Here is a 15,282-nt window from a genome sequence, read left to right as displayed (position 1 = left end):
TCAGTTTGTCTCCCATAGTTGAGGTCTACCTATGATGTAAATTACAGACGCCTCTCATCTTTTTAAGTGGTGGAACTTGCACTATTGCTGACTGACTAAATACTTTTTTGCCCCACTGTAGGTGTTATCACTCCTCTTGTCAAATATGGGGAATGGTGCTGATTCTCTGCCACTGCCTTGTTTCTGCTGATTGGTTGCGGTGGTGATGTTACAGCGCGAGCGCTGCAGCTAAACAGAGACCAGATCAGCAGTGGAGACGCGATTATTTAATTCTATCTTTGCCTAACTAATACGAGTCAGGGCTCAGACCTCAGCCCAAAAATTTCACTCCCAGGCTCCCCTCCTGCAGCCCCTAGAAAACCTTCCGCACTGTCTCTGCTCATTGGCTCACTTCCATTGTCACATCTTGCCGTCACCAGCTGCGCGCCTCCTACATCACCCACAGGATCGGGGCTTTTATTTAAGTACAATTTGCAGTGTGATATATTGTGCAGAGAACATACATTTATTGCCGGGACGCATATTGCATCATCTGCAAAAACCCCCTTAGTCATAAAAGTGTAGGAAACAAAAGAAGAAAACAATTCCTCGTGTTAAAAGTTTCTGCACAGTCCATGGTACTTGGAGGCCGTGCAAAAGGAAGATCTGGCCCCAGGTCCATTATTTAGAAAAAAAATAAGCTATGCCTGCATATATACCGCACATACAGTACAGACCAAAAGTTTGGACACACCTTCTCATTTAAAGATTTTTCTGCATTTTCATGACTATGAAAATTGTACATTCACACTGAAGGCATCAAAACTATGAATTAACACATGTGGAATTATATACTTAAAAAAGTGTGAAACAACTGAAAATATGTCTTATATTCTAGGTTCTTCAAAGTCACACTCTTGGCATTCTCTTGATGAGCTTCAAGAGGTAGTCACCGGGAATGGCCTTCCAACAATCTTGAAGGGGTTCCCAGAGATGCTTAGCACTTGTTGGCCCTTTTGCCTTCACTCCGCAGTCCAGCTCACCCCAAACCATCTCCATTGGGTTCAGGTCTGGTGACTGTGGAGGCCAGGTCATCTGGCGTAGCACCCCATCACTCTCCTTCTGGGTCAAATAGCCATTACACAGCCTGGAGGTGTGTTTGGGGTCCTGTTGAAAAATAAATGATGGTCCAACTAAATGCAAACCGGATAGAATAGCATGCCGCTGCTAGAAGCTGTGGTAGCCATGCTGGTTCAGTATGCCTTCAACTTTACTCTATGCCTACCTTTGGTGCTCAGCATTGTTAGTGGCACTCATTATCTTGGATTTTTATCATTGACCCAGTATATATACCTTTCCTTGATATTGCTCTATACGTTGCTTTTTTAACCTTTTGTAATGAATTGATTTTTGTGTGATTTACGAGTTTAAATAAAAAAAATATCCACTATATATGTCAAACTAGCATTCAGTCAGTTTTTCTTTGTATATACTTTGCTGTGCACTGTGTCAGATCAGCGATCTGACAGGCACAGCAGGGAGGCTTCCCGATGCTTGCTCTGAGCAGGCGCTTGGAAGCCACCTCCCTGCAGGACCCGGAAAGCCCCCTCGGCCATTTGAGATTGGGTCCTGCAGGGAGGAGGAGGTAAGAGACCTGTGGAGCAACGCGATCACATCATGTTGCTCCGAGGGTCTCAGGGAAGCACGCAGGGAGCCCCCTCCCTGTGCGATGCTTCCCTATGCCGCCGGAACACTGCAATCATGTTTGATCGCAGTGTGCCGGGGGTTAATGTGCCAGGAGCGGTCCGTGACCGCTCCTAGCACATAATGCCGGATGTCAGCTGCGATTGTCAGCTGACACCCGGCCCCGATCGGCCGCGCCAACCCCCCCCCCGTGAGTGCGGCTGCTCGGTGATGACGTATTATCCCATCGGTGGTCATACGGGCCCACATACCACCTTGACGGGATAGTACGTCCGCTGTCAGAAAGGGGTTAAATGCCGCTGTCAAACTCTGACAGCGGCATTTAACACTCGCTTCCGGCAATCTCGCCGGAAATCCGCCCATTGGTGACCCCCTTCACATGATTGCGGATCACCGATGGGTTGGCATGTCAACCAGAGGTTTCCAACAAAAAAACTATAGGAAAGAAGAAGCGCACATAGGGTCTTATCTGACAATTTCAGAATCTGCTATTCAGAAAACTGCTCATCTGGTGCCCCTTTGATAGATTGACCATATCAGGAACCATACAAAGGAATTTTGTAGATATCATCCGCGCTGCTGAAAAAATAGAAATCCGGAGGTATTGATGAAAAGGAATGGTGGCTTTATTCAACGCGTTTCGAAGTCTATATAGGACTTCTTCCTCAGGATTACCACACACATATAAAAAATAACAGTGATGGGGTGCTATATAAGTAAGATGAAATTTCACAATCCGGCGCCAAAGGAACCACCTGACAAACCGTGTCAGAGTTCATGACAGACACATGGTATAACACATGACATAATGATGAATTCTTGCTAAAATCACTAATATACATTCATTGAATTATAACCATTTCTCTTGCATTACATGTTCATTTGTGGAACAAATAAAAAGAAAATTGTTAAAAAAAAATGGAAATTTTATATATATATCTACTATATAATTGTCTAAGGGTCACTTCCGTCTGTCTGTCTTTCTGTCACGGATATTCATTGGTCGCAGCCTCTGTCTGTCATGGAAATCCAAGTCGCTGATTGGTCGTGGCAAAACGCCCACGACCATTGCCACGACCAATCAGCGACGGGCGCAGTCCAGCGGCAACATGGCCGCTCCTTCCTCCCCTCCAGTCAGCGCTCACACAGGGTGAATGGCAGCGCTAATGGACCGCATTATGTAAAGGTGTAACGCACTCCATTAACGCTGCTATTAACCCTGTGTGACCAACTTTTTTACTATTGATGCTGCCTATGCAGCATCAATAAAAAGATCTAATGTTAAAAATAATTTAAAAAAATAAAAAATCATCATATGCTCACCTTCCGGCACCTTTCCCGCTCCTCGCGATGCTCCGGTGACCGGTCCATGCATTGCAATCTCGCGAGATGATGACGTAGTGGTCTCGCGAGACCCCCTACGTCATCATCTCGTGAGACCGCAATGCACTCTTGAGACCGGAGCGCGCGAGGAGCGTCGGTAAACACTTCCTGGATCCAGGGGCCAATGGAAGGTGAGTATATAACTATTTTTTATTTTAATTCTTTTTTTTTTTTTTAACAGGGATATGATGCCCACATTGCTATATACTACGTGACTGGGCAATTTACTACATGGCTGGGCAATATACTACGTGGCTGTGCAATATACTACGTGGCTGGGCAATATACAGGTCCTTCTCAAAAAATTAGCATATAGTGTTAAATTTCATTATTTACCATAATGTAATGATTACAATTAAACTTTCATATATTATAGATTCATTATCCACCAACTGAAATTTGTCAGGTCTTTTATTGTTTTAATACTGATGATTTTGGCATACAACTCCTGATAACCCAAAAAACCTGTCTCAATAAATTAGCATATTTCACCCATCCAATCAAATAAAAGTGTTTTTTAATAACAAACAAAAAAACCATCAAATAATAATGTTCAGTTATGCACTCAATACTTGGTCGGGAATCCTTTGGCAGAAATGACTGCTTCAATGCGGCGTGGCATGGAGGCAATCAGCCTGTGACACTGCTGAGATGTTATGGAGGCCCAGGATGCTTCAATAGTGGCCTTAAGCTCATCCAGAGTGTTGGGTCTTGCGTCTCTCAACATTCTCTTCACAATATCCCACAGATTCTCTATGGGGTTCAGGTCAGGAGAGTTGGCAGGCCAATTGAGCACAGTAATACCATGGTCAGTAAACCATTTACCAGTGGTTTTGGCACTGTGAGCAGGTGCCAGGTCGTGCTGAAAAATGAAATCTTCATCTCCATAAAGCATTTCAGCCGATGGAAGCATGAAGTGCTCCAAAATCTCCTGATAGCTAGCTGCATTGACCCTGCCCTTGATGAAACACAGTGGACCAACACCAGCAGCTGACATGGCACCCCACACCATCACTGACTGTGGGTACTTGACACTGGACTTCAGGCATTTTGGCATTTCCTTCTCCCCAGTCTTCCTCCAGACTCTGGCACCTTGATTTCCGAATGACATGCAAAATTTGCTTTCATCAGAAAAAAGTACTTGGGACCACTTAGCAACAGTCCAGTGCTGCTTCTCTGTAGCCCAGGTCAGGCGCCTCTGCCGCTGTTTATGGTTCAAAAGTGGCTTTACCTGGGGAATGCGGCACCTGTAGCCCATTTCCTGCACACGCCTGTGCACGGTGGCTCTGGATGTTTCCACACCAGACTCAGTCCACTGCTTCCTCAGGTTCCCCAAGGTCTGGAATCGGTCCTTCTCCACAATCTTCCTCAGGGTCCGGTCTCCTCTTCTCGTTGTACAGCGTTTTCTGCCACATTGTTTCCTTCCAACAGACTTACCATTGAGGTGCCTTGATACAGCACTCTGGGAACAGCCTATTTGTTGAGAAATTTCTTTCTGGGTCTTACCCTCTTGCTTGAGGGTGTCAATGATGGCCTTCTTGACATCTGTCAGGTCGCTAGTCTAAGGGTACCGTCACACAGTGAAATTTTGATCGCTACGACGGCACGATTCGTGACGTTCGAGCGATATATCTGTGACGTTCGAGCGATATCGCAATGTCTGACACGCTCCTGCGATCAGGGACCCTGCTGAGAATCGTACGTCGTAGCAGATCGTTTGAAACTTTCTTTCGTCGTCTAGTGTCCCGCTGTGGCGGCATGATTGCATGGTGTAACATATATCGTATACAATGTACGCATAGTAACCAACGGCTTCTACATCGCACATACGTCATGAAATTATCGCTCCAGCGTCGTAGATTGCAAAGTGTGACAGCAGTCTACGACGCTGGAGCGATATTGTTACGACGCTGGAGCGTCACGGATCGTACCGTCGTAGCGATGAAAATTGCACTGTGTGACGGTACCCTTACCCATGATGGGGGTTTTGAGTAATGAACCAGGCAGGGAGTTTATAAAAGCCTCAGGTATCTTTTGCATGTGTTTAGAGTTAATTAGTTGATTCAGAAGATTAGGGTAATAGGTCGTTTAGAGAACCTTTTCTTGATATGCTAATTTATTGAGACAGGTTTTTTGGGTTATCAGGAGTTGTATGCCAAAATCATCAGTATTAAAACAATAAAAGACCTGACAAATTTCAGTTGGTGGATAATGAATCTATAATATATGAAAGTTTAATTGTAATCATTACATTATGGTAAATAATGAAATATAACACTATATGCTAATTTTTTGAGAAGGACCTGTAGTATGTGGCTGGGCAATATACTATGTGACTGGGCAATATACTACGTGGCTCTGCTATATACTATGTGTCTGGGCAATATACTATGTGGCTGGGCAATATAGTATGTGGCTCTGCTATATACTATGGCTGGGCAATATACTACGTGGCTCTGCTATATACTATGTGGCTGGGCAATATACTACGTGGCTCTGCTATATACTATGTGGCTGGGCAATATACTACGTGGCTCTGCTATATACTATGTGTCTGGGCAATATACTACGTGGCTCTGCTAAATAATATGTGGCTGGGCAATATACTACGTGGCTGGGCAATATACTACGTGGCTGGGCAATATACTACGTGGCTCTGCTATATACTATGTGACTGGGCAATATACTACGTGGCTCTGCTAAATAATATGTGGCTGGGCAATATACTACGTGGCTGGGCAATATACTACATGGCTGGGCAATATACTACGTGGCTCTGCTATATACTATGTGACTGGGCAATATACTACGTGGCTCTGCTAAATAATATGTGTCTGGGCAATATACTATGTGGCTGGGCAATATACTACATGGCTGGGCAATATAGTATGTGGCTCTGCTATATACTATGGCTGGGCAATATACTACGTGGCTCTGCTATATACTATGTGGCTGGGCAATATACTACGTGGCTCTGCTATATACTATGTGGCTGGGCAATATACTACGTGGCTCTGCTATATACTATGTGTCTGGGCAATATACTACGTGGCTCTGCTAAATAATATGTGGCTGGGCAATATACTACGTGGCTGGGCAATATACTACGTGGCTGGGCAATATACTACGTGGCTCTGCTATATACTATGTGACTGGGCAATATACTACGTGGCTCTGCTAAATAATATGTGGCTGGGCAATATACTACGTGGCTGGGCAATATACTACATGGCTGGGCAATATACTACGTGGCTCTGCTATATACTATGTGACTGGGCAATATACTACGTGGCTCTGCTAAATAATATGTGTCTGGGCAATATACTATGTGGCTGGGCAATATACTACATGGCTGGGCAATATAGTATGTGGCTCTGCTATATACTATGGCTGGGCAATATACTACGTGGCTCTGCTATATACTATGTGGCTGGGCAATATACTACGTGGCTCTGCTATATACTATGTGGCTGGGCAATATACTACGTGGCTCTGCTATATACTATGTGTCTGGGCAATATACTACGTGGCTCTGCTAAATAATATGTGGCTGGGCAATATACTACGTGGCTGGGCAATATACTACGTGGCTGGGCAATATACTACGTGGCTCTGCTATATACTATGTGACTGGGCAATATACTACGTGGCTCTGCTAAATAATATGTGGCTGGGCAATATACTACGTGGCTCTGCTATATACTATGTGTCTGGGCAATATACTATGTGGCTGGGCAATATACTATATGGCTGGGCAATATAGTACGTGGCTGGGCAATATAGTATGTGGGTCTGCTATATACTATGTGGCTGGGCAATATACTACGTGGCTCTGCTATATACTATGTGGCTGGGCAATATACCACGTGGCTCTGCTATATACTATGTGGCTGGGCAATATACTACGTGGCTGGGCAATATACTACGTGGCTGGCCAATATACTACGTGGCTGGGCAATATACTACATTGCTGGGCAATATACTACGTGGCTGGGCAATATACTACGTGGCTCTGCTATATACTATGTGTCTGGGCAATATACTACGTGGCTCTGCTATATACTATGTGGCTGGGCAATATACTACGTGGCTCTGCTATATATTATGTGGCTGGGCAATATACTACGTGGCTCTGCTATATACTATGTGGCTGGGCAATATACTACGTGGCTCTGCTATATACTATGTGGCTGGGCAATATACTACGTGGCTCTGCTATATACTATGTGGCTGGGCAATATACTACGTGGCTCTGCTATATACTATGTGTCTGGGCAATATACTATGTGACTGGGCAATATACTACGTGGCTCTGCTAAATACTATGTGGCTGGGCAATATACTACGTGGCTCTGCTAAATACTATGTGGCTGGGCAATATACTACGTGGCTGGGCAATATACTACGTGGCTCTGCTAAATACTATGTGGCTGGGCAATATACTATGTGGCTGGGCAATATACTACATGGCTGGGCAATATAGTACGTGGCTGGGCAATATAGTATGTGGCTCTGCTATATACTATGTGGCTGGGCAATATACTACGTGGCTCTGCTATATACTATGTGGCTGGGCAATATACTACGTGGCTCTGCTATATACTATGTGGCTGGGCAATATACTACGTGGCTGGCCAATATACTACGTGACTGGCCAATATGCTACATTGCTGGGCAATATACTACGTGGCTGGGCAATATACTACGTGGCTGGGCAATATAGTACGTGGCTGGGCAATATGGTACGTGGCTGGGCAATATACTATGTGGCTGGGCAATATACTATGTGGCTGGGCAATATACTACGTGGCTGGGCAATATAGTACATGGCTGGGCAATATACTATGTGGCTGGGCAATATAGTACATGGCTGGGCAATATACTATGTGGCTGGGCAATATAGTACGTGGCTGGGCAATATACTATGTGGCTGGGCAATATACTATGTGGCTGGGCAATATACTACGTGGCTGGGCAATATAGTACGTGGCTGGGCAATATACTATGTGGCTGGGCAATATACTACGTGGCTGGGCAATATAGTACGAGGCTGGGCAATATACTACGTGGCTGGGCAATATACTATGTGGCTGGGCAATATACTATGTGGCTGGGCAATATAGTACGTATAGTGAAGCAATTTGTCCTCCACTACCCTGACTAACCATATATTTTATGTTTTTTAAATCATTATAAAAAAAAATGTTAAAACACTAAGGCCGGAGTCACACATGCGAGAAACACGTCTGTGTCTCGCATGTGAAATCCAAGCTCTGTCGCCGGTACTTGGGAGCGGAGCGTGCGGCTCCATGTATTGCTATGCGGCTGCACGCTCCGCTCTGGAGTGCCGGCGCCAGAGCTTGGATTTCACATGCGAGACACGGACGTGTTTCTCGCATGTGTGATCCCGGCCTAATAGTTCTTAAGTCTTCTCCATCGAGGTCCGTGGCATATATGGTTAGTCAGGATAGTTGAGGACAAATTGCTATACAGGTTCCACCATCACAACCTCAGCTTACGTACAGATCATTGTGGCCGGGTATTGCATTATCAGTTGGGGTACCTTGATCACTTTTTCATTTTTGTTTTTGTTTTCTGGTCTTTGATCATTCTACTAAAAAAAAAAAAAATTGAATTTGACCAAAGTGTTACACAATAGGGGACTGGGCACGACATGGAGAAAGGGAACGGTCCTGCACTCGTCATAGTTACATAGTAACATAGTAACATAGTTAGTAAGGCCGAAAAAAGACATTTGTCCATCCAGTTCAGCCTATATTCCATCATAATAAATCCCCAGATCTACGTCCTTCTACAGAACCTAATAATTGTATGATACAATTTTGTTCTGCTCCAGGAAGACATCCAGGCCTCTCTTGAACCCCTCGACTGAGTTCGCCATCACCACCTCCTCAGGCAAGCAATTCCAGATTCTCACTGCCCTAACAGTAAAGAATCCTCTTCTATGTTGGTGGAAAAACCTTCTCTCCTCCAGACGCAAAGAATGCCCCCTTGTGCCCGTCACCTTCCTTGGTATAAACAGATCCTCAGCGAGATATTTGTATTGTCCCCTTATATACTTATACATGGTTATTAGATCGCCCCTCAGTCGTCTTTTTTCTAGACTAAATAATCCTAATTTCGCTAATCTATCTGGGTATTGTAGTTCTCCCATCCCCTTTATTAATTTTGTTGCCCTCCTTTGTACTCTCTCTAGTTCCATTATATCCTTCCTGAGCACCGGTGCCCAAAACTGGACACAGTACTCCATGTGCGGTCTAACTAGGGATTTGTACAGAGGCAGTATAATGCTCTCATCATGTGTATCCAGACCTCTTTTAATGCACCCCATGATCCTGTTTGCCTTGGCAGCTGCTGCCTGGCACTGGCTGCTCCAGGTAAGTTTATCATTAACTAGGATCCCCAAGTCCTTCTCCCTGTCAGATTTACCCAGTGGTTTCCCGTTCAGTGTGTAATGGTGATATTGATTCCTTCTTCCCATGTGTATAACCTTACATTTATCATTGTTAAACCTCATCTGCCACCTTTCAGCCCAAGTTTCCAACTTATCCAGATCCATCTGTAGCAGAATACTATCTTCTCTTGTATTAACTGCTTTACATAGTTTTGTATCATCTGCAAATATCGATATTTTACTGTGTAAACCTTCTACCAGATCATTAATGAATATGTTGAAGAGAACAGGTCCCAATACTGACCCCTGCGGTACCCCACTGGTCACAGCGACCCAGTTAGAGACTATACCATTTATAACCACCCTCTGCTTTCTATCACTAAGCCAGTTACTAACCCATTTACACACATTTTCCCCCAATTACAATAATACACTAATTCCCCCAAGCCACTAATAATAACTCAACTCAATCTTTTTTCAGAATTCATCATTTGATTGGAACATAAAACGTTAAAAAGAAAGTTTTTTTAAAGGGAACCTGTCACCCCGAAAATTGCGGGTGAGGTAAGCCCACCGGCATCAGGGGCTTATCTGCAGCATTCTGTAATGCTGTAGATAAGCCCCCGATGTTACCTGAAAGAGGAGAAAAAGACGTTATATTATACTCACCCAGGGGCGGTCCCGCTGCTGGTCAGGTCGGATGGGCGTCTCCGGTCCGCTGCGGCGCCTCCCATCTTCATTACAAGACGTCCTCTTCTGATCTTCAGCCACGGCTCCGGCGCAGGCGTACTTTGCTCTGCCCTGTTGAGGGCAGACAAAGTACTGCAGTGCGCAGGCGCTGGGCCTCTCTGACCTTTCCGGCGCCTGCGCACTGCAGTACTACCCAAGCTTGTACAAGCTGCGGACCATCGCTTTCCATTGCCTATTCAGGTAATTATGTAGCTATTTCGTGTCAGCCTATGTGCGGCCAGTACTGGAGATACTATGGTTATGGTCTACATGTATGTGTCCTGGCATGGCCTGGTATAACATTATATTTATATATTTATATTTCATAAAGTGGATTTTGTTATGTTGTTACTAATGTGATGGTCCTCATACTTGTGCCCCTGCCGTTTCCATGTGCACATTGTGGCTTGAGTACTTTTTTCCTCTCCTCCTGGCTTTGCCAAATGTCCTGTTTTATAACTAACCAATTAAGATTTTGTTATTTTTCAAAGTTTATTGTTGAGTTTTTTTGATCGTATATTTTTCTTTGGTATTATGTTCTATGGTAGCGATTATCCCGTAGTTGTATCCAGTATAACCCATTTGTAATATTTTTTTGACCTTGCATGATTTGTTCTGATTTATTTAATGGGTATGCTTCCCATGAACCTGTGGTTCTCATCATGTTTTGGCAAAGAAAAGGCACAAAAAAGGCAGCAAAACCTGATACCTGCGTTATTTCAGCATTCTTTGCACTTACTCATCATTTTCAATAGGTGAAAATGCTGAAAAAACACTAAAAGAAGCAAAGTTATTGTACCAAATGCTGAAGACAAAAAAAAAAAAAACAAGCTGTGTCCATGAGATATCTGAAAGCTCATAGACTTTGCTGGTACTGAAAAATGCAGCGGAAAATTTTCAGAATAAAAGATTTAAAAAATGCAAATCGAAAAGTTTTTTTTCACTACAATACCACTGATGATCTATTCATAGGAAAGCAATTGGAGATTAGCTGCCATAGATTGTGTCACCGCTGACACTTGCTCCTTTCCTATACACTATAGGACTGAGGTTTCTTTTTTAACCCTTTAAAAAAAAAAAAGCAAAAAACAATTTGCAATGTGTGCTTACTATGCAGCGAGCGTAGTTACATTGCATCATCTGAAAAAAAAAACCTTAGTCGCTAAAGTGTGAGATATAAAAAAAAGAAGAAAAAAAAGAACAAATCCCTCCTGAAAGAACTTTGGCAGCGTCCATTATAAGAGGAGGCTGCACAGACGGAAGCTGCTGTCACTTTTCTGGGAGCGCGAGTGAAAGAAGAACAGTCTCACGCCTGTTCATTCATTGGGATCTGCAGTATTCTAAGGTAAAAGAATATATATATATATATATATAATATACATGTATATACACACATACTGTACATACACACGCTATATTCTCTACCTGTATACACGTAATGTGCATGCATAGTGTATGTTCATGTATAAATATATTATTTTCACAATTTTGTGCCTAAACGCTATAAATTCATATTGTGCTCATATACTCTTTATACATTACTGATATATATATATATATATATATATATATATATATATATATATATATATATATATATATATATATATATATATATATATATATATATATATATATATATATATATATATAAAGATCCAAAAATGAGGCAGCACTCCATAGTAAATGTCAAAAAACGTGCAGGGTTTAATTTACCCACATATTGTGGCAACGTTTCAGCTCGCAATGAGCTTTTCTCAAGGCTTGAGAAAAGCTCATTGCGAGCTGAAACGTTGCCACAATATGTGGGTAAATTAAACCCTGCACGTTTTTTGACATTTACTATGGAGTGCTGCCTCATTTTTGGATCTTTATAAATGTGGATGATTGCTGGACAGATTGTCTTGGGGCCCTGCACCTGAAGATAAGTATTTCTGTGCTGTTCCTTTTTTGCCTTGGTATATATATATATATATATATATATATATATATATATACTAGCCATTGAACCCGTTCTACGCCCGGGTTGTGAGCATTTATATTGGTATATGGTCTCCATCCTGGTATGTGCTGCTCCATCCTGCGTCCCCATCCTGTCGTGTGCTGCTCCATCCTGCGTCCCCATCCTGTCATGTGCTGCTCCATCCTGCGTCCCCATCCTGTCATGTGCTGCTCCATCCTGCGCCCCCATCCTGTCATGTGCTGCTCCCATCCTGCACCCCCGTTCTGTCATGTGCTGCTCCCATCCTGCGCCCCCGTTCTGTCATGTGCTGCTCCCATCCTGCGCCTCCATTCTGTCATTTGCTGCTCCCATCCTTTCATGTGCTGCTCCCATCCTGCGCCCCCGTTCTGTCATGTGCTGCTCCCATCCTGCTCCCCTGTTCTGTCATGTGCTGCACCCATCCTGCGTCCCCATCCTGTCATGTGCTGCACCCATCCTGCGTCCCCATCCTGTCATGTGCTGCACCCATCCTGCGTCCCCATCCTGTCATGTGCTGCACCCATCCTGCGTCCCCATCCTGTCATTTGCTGCTCCCATCCTGCGCCCCCGTCCTGTCATGTGCTGCTCCCATCCTGTGCCCCCATTCTGTCATGTGCTGCTCCCATCCTGCGCCCCCGTTCTGTCATGTGCTGCTCCCATCCTGCGCCTCCATTCTGTCATTTGCTGCTCCCATCCTGTCATGTGCTGCTCCCATCCTGCGCCCCCGTTCTGTCATGTGCTGCTCCCATCCTGCTCCCCTGTTCTGTCATGTGCTGCACCCATCCTGCATCCCCATCCTGTCATTTGCTGCTCCCATCCTGCGCCCCCATTCTGTCATGTGCTGCTCCCATCCTGCACCCCCGTTCTGTCATGTGCTGCCCTATTCTGTCATGTGCTGCTCCCATCCTGCGCCCGCGTTCTGTCATGTGCTGCTCCCATCCTGCGCCACCGTTCTTTAATTTGCTGCTCCCATCCATATGCCCCATACGCTGCTCCATAAAGGTTTATGGCCCCCATAAAATGCTCCATAGTGTATGTCCCCGTACACTGCTCCATTATGGTTTATGGCCCCTTAACATGCTCCATTCTATATGCCCCCCCCGTACACTGCTCCATTATGGTTGATGGCCCCTTAACATGCTCCATTCTATATGCCCCCGTACACTGCTCCATTATGGTTTATGGCCCCTTAACATGCTTCATTGTATATGCCCTGTATGCTGCTGCTGCTGCTGCTGCAATATAAAAAAAAAAAAAAAACATACTCACCTATCGTCACTGAGTGCCGAGTGCTGGGGGGCCTGAGCAGGCAGGGACACCGGCGCGCTGTGGGGGTCAGGTGCCGGTATCGCCGCCAGCTCAGGCCCCCCAGCACTTACTATACTCACCTGTCTGTCCCGTTCCACCGCTGCACGCCGCCATCTTCCTCTGGCTGTGACTGGTCAGTCAGAGGGCGGCGCGCATTAAGCGCGTCATCGTGCCCTCTGAACTGAAGGTCACAGGCCGAGGACCGGTAAGATGGCGGCGCGCAGCGCTGGAACGGAGGACAGGTGAATATAGCCGATACTCACCCTCCTGGCGGTCCCTGCTTCTCTGTTGGAGATCGCGGTGTTTGTTCAGTGTGAACGCATACCGCGATCTCCCGGGAGCCGGCGCTTGCGCTTGTGCAGTCTATAAAGGCTTCGGACAGAGTGACGCTCCCAGCGTTATATTATAGATATATATATATTTATATACACTAGATGGTGGCCCGATTCTAACGCATCGGGTATTCTATAATATGCATGTCCACGTAGTATATTGCCCAGCCACGTAGTATATTGCCCAGCCACGTAGTATATTGCCCAGCCACGTAGTATATTGCCCAGCCACGTAGTATATTGCCCAGCCACGTAGCAGATTGCCCAGTCACGTAGTATATTGCCCAGCCACGTAGTATATTGCCCAGCCACATAGTATATTGCCCAGCCACGTAGCATATTGCCCAGTCACGTAGTATATTGCCCAGCCACGTAGTATAGAGCACAGACACGTAGTATATTGCCCAGTCACGTATATTGGCCAGTCATGTAGTATATTGCCCAGCTACGTTGTATATTGCCCAGCCATGTATGTAACAGGTTAAAAAATAAAAAATAAACATATACTCACCCTCCGTAGGCCCCTTGTAGTCCTGTCGCCTGTGTGCGGTGCACGCGGCAGCTTCCGGTCCCAGGGTTGATATGAGCGTAGGACCTGTGATGACGTCGCAGTCACATGACCATGACGTCATGAAAGGTCCTTCTCGCATAGCATCTTTGAAACCGGAACCTGCCGCTTGCACTGGCGAGGACAGCACGCACGTCGGAGGGTGAGAATAACCTTTTTTTTTTTATTATTATTTTTAACATTAGATCATTTTACTATTGATGCTGCATACACAGCATCAATAGTAAAAAGTTGGTCACACAGGGTTAATAGCTCCGGTAACGCTGGCATTAACCCTGTGTGAGGGCTGACTGGATGACTGGAGGGGAGTACGGAGCCGGCACTGACTGCGGGGAGGAAGGAGTGGCCATATTGCCGCAGGACTGTGGCCATCGCTGATTGGTCATGGCATTGGTCGTGGGCGTTTTGCCATGACCAATCAGCGACTTGGATTCCATGACAGACAGACGCCGCGACCAATGAATATCCGTGAAAGAAAGAAAGACACAAGGACAGACAGAGAGACATAAAGACGGAAGTGACCCTTAGACAATTATATAGTAGATAAATATATATATACCGTATATATTATATATATATATATATATATATCTACTATATAATTGTCTAAGGGTCACTTCCGTCTGTCTGTCTGTCACGGATATTCATTGGTCGCGGCCTGTCTGTCATGAAAATCCAAGTCTCTGATTGGTCGTGGCAAAACGTCCACGACCATTGCCACGACCAATCAGCGACGGGCGCAGTCCAGCGGCAACATGGCCGCTCCTTCCTCCCCCCAGTCAGTGCCCGCTCTATATTCCCCCCCAGTCAGCCCTCACACAGGGTTAATGGCTGCGTTAATGGACTGCGTTATGCCGTGGTGTGACCAACTTTTTACTATTGA

General features: G+C 45.1%; 1 protein-coding gene and 1 long non-coding RNA gene across 2 annotated transcripts in view; one reads left to right on the top strand and one right to left on the bottom strand.

Annotated features, from left to right (window-relative positions):
* Nucleotides 1-1,440, top strand: part of LOC138652041 (uncharacterized) — a 566,979-nt gene extending 565,539 nt beyond the window's left edge. The window contains exon 2 of the long non-coding RNA XR_011315556.1: nucleotides 878-1,440. This is a non-coding gene — a long non-coding RNA (uncharacterized lncRNA). The remainder of the gene's footprint in view (nucleotides 1-877) is intronic.
* Nucleotides 1-15,282, bottom strand: part of TEX12 (testis expressed 12) — a 70,646-nt gene that overhangs the window by 40,858 nt on the left and 14,506 nt on the right. The gene's annotated exons all lie outside the window — the stretch shown is intronic.

The sequence above is a fragment of the Ranitomeya imitator genome, chromosome 10, assembly GCF_032444005.1.
Source record: "Ranitomeya imitator isolate aRanImi1 chromosome 10, aRanImi1.pri, whole genome shotgun sequence".
In the NCBI taxonomy this organism is placed as follows: Eukaryota; Metazoa; Chordata; class Amphibia; order Anura; family Dendrobatidae; genus Ranitomeya; species Ranitomeya imitator.
The sequence above is the reverse complement of the archived record's forward strand: the minus strand, read 5'-3'. Positions and strand labels throughout refer to the sequence as shown.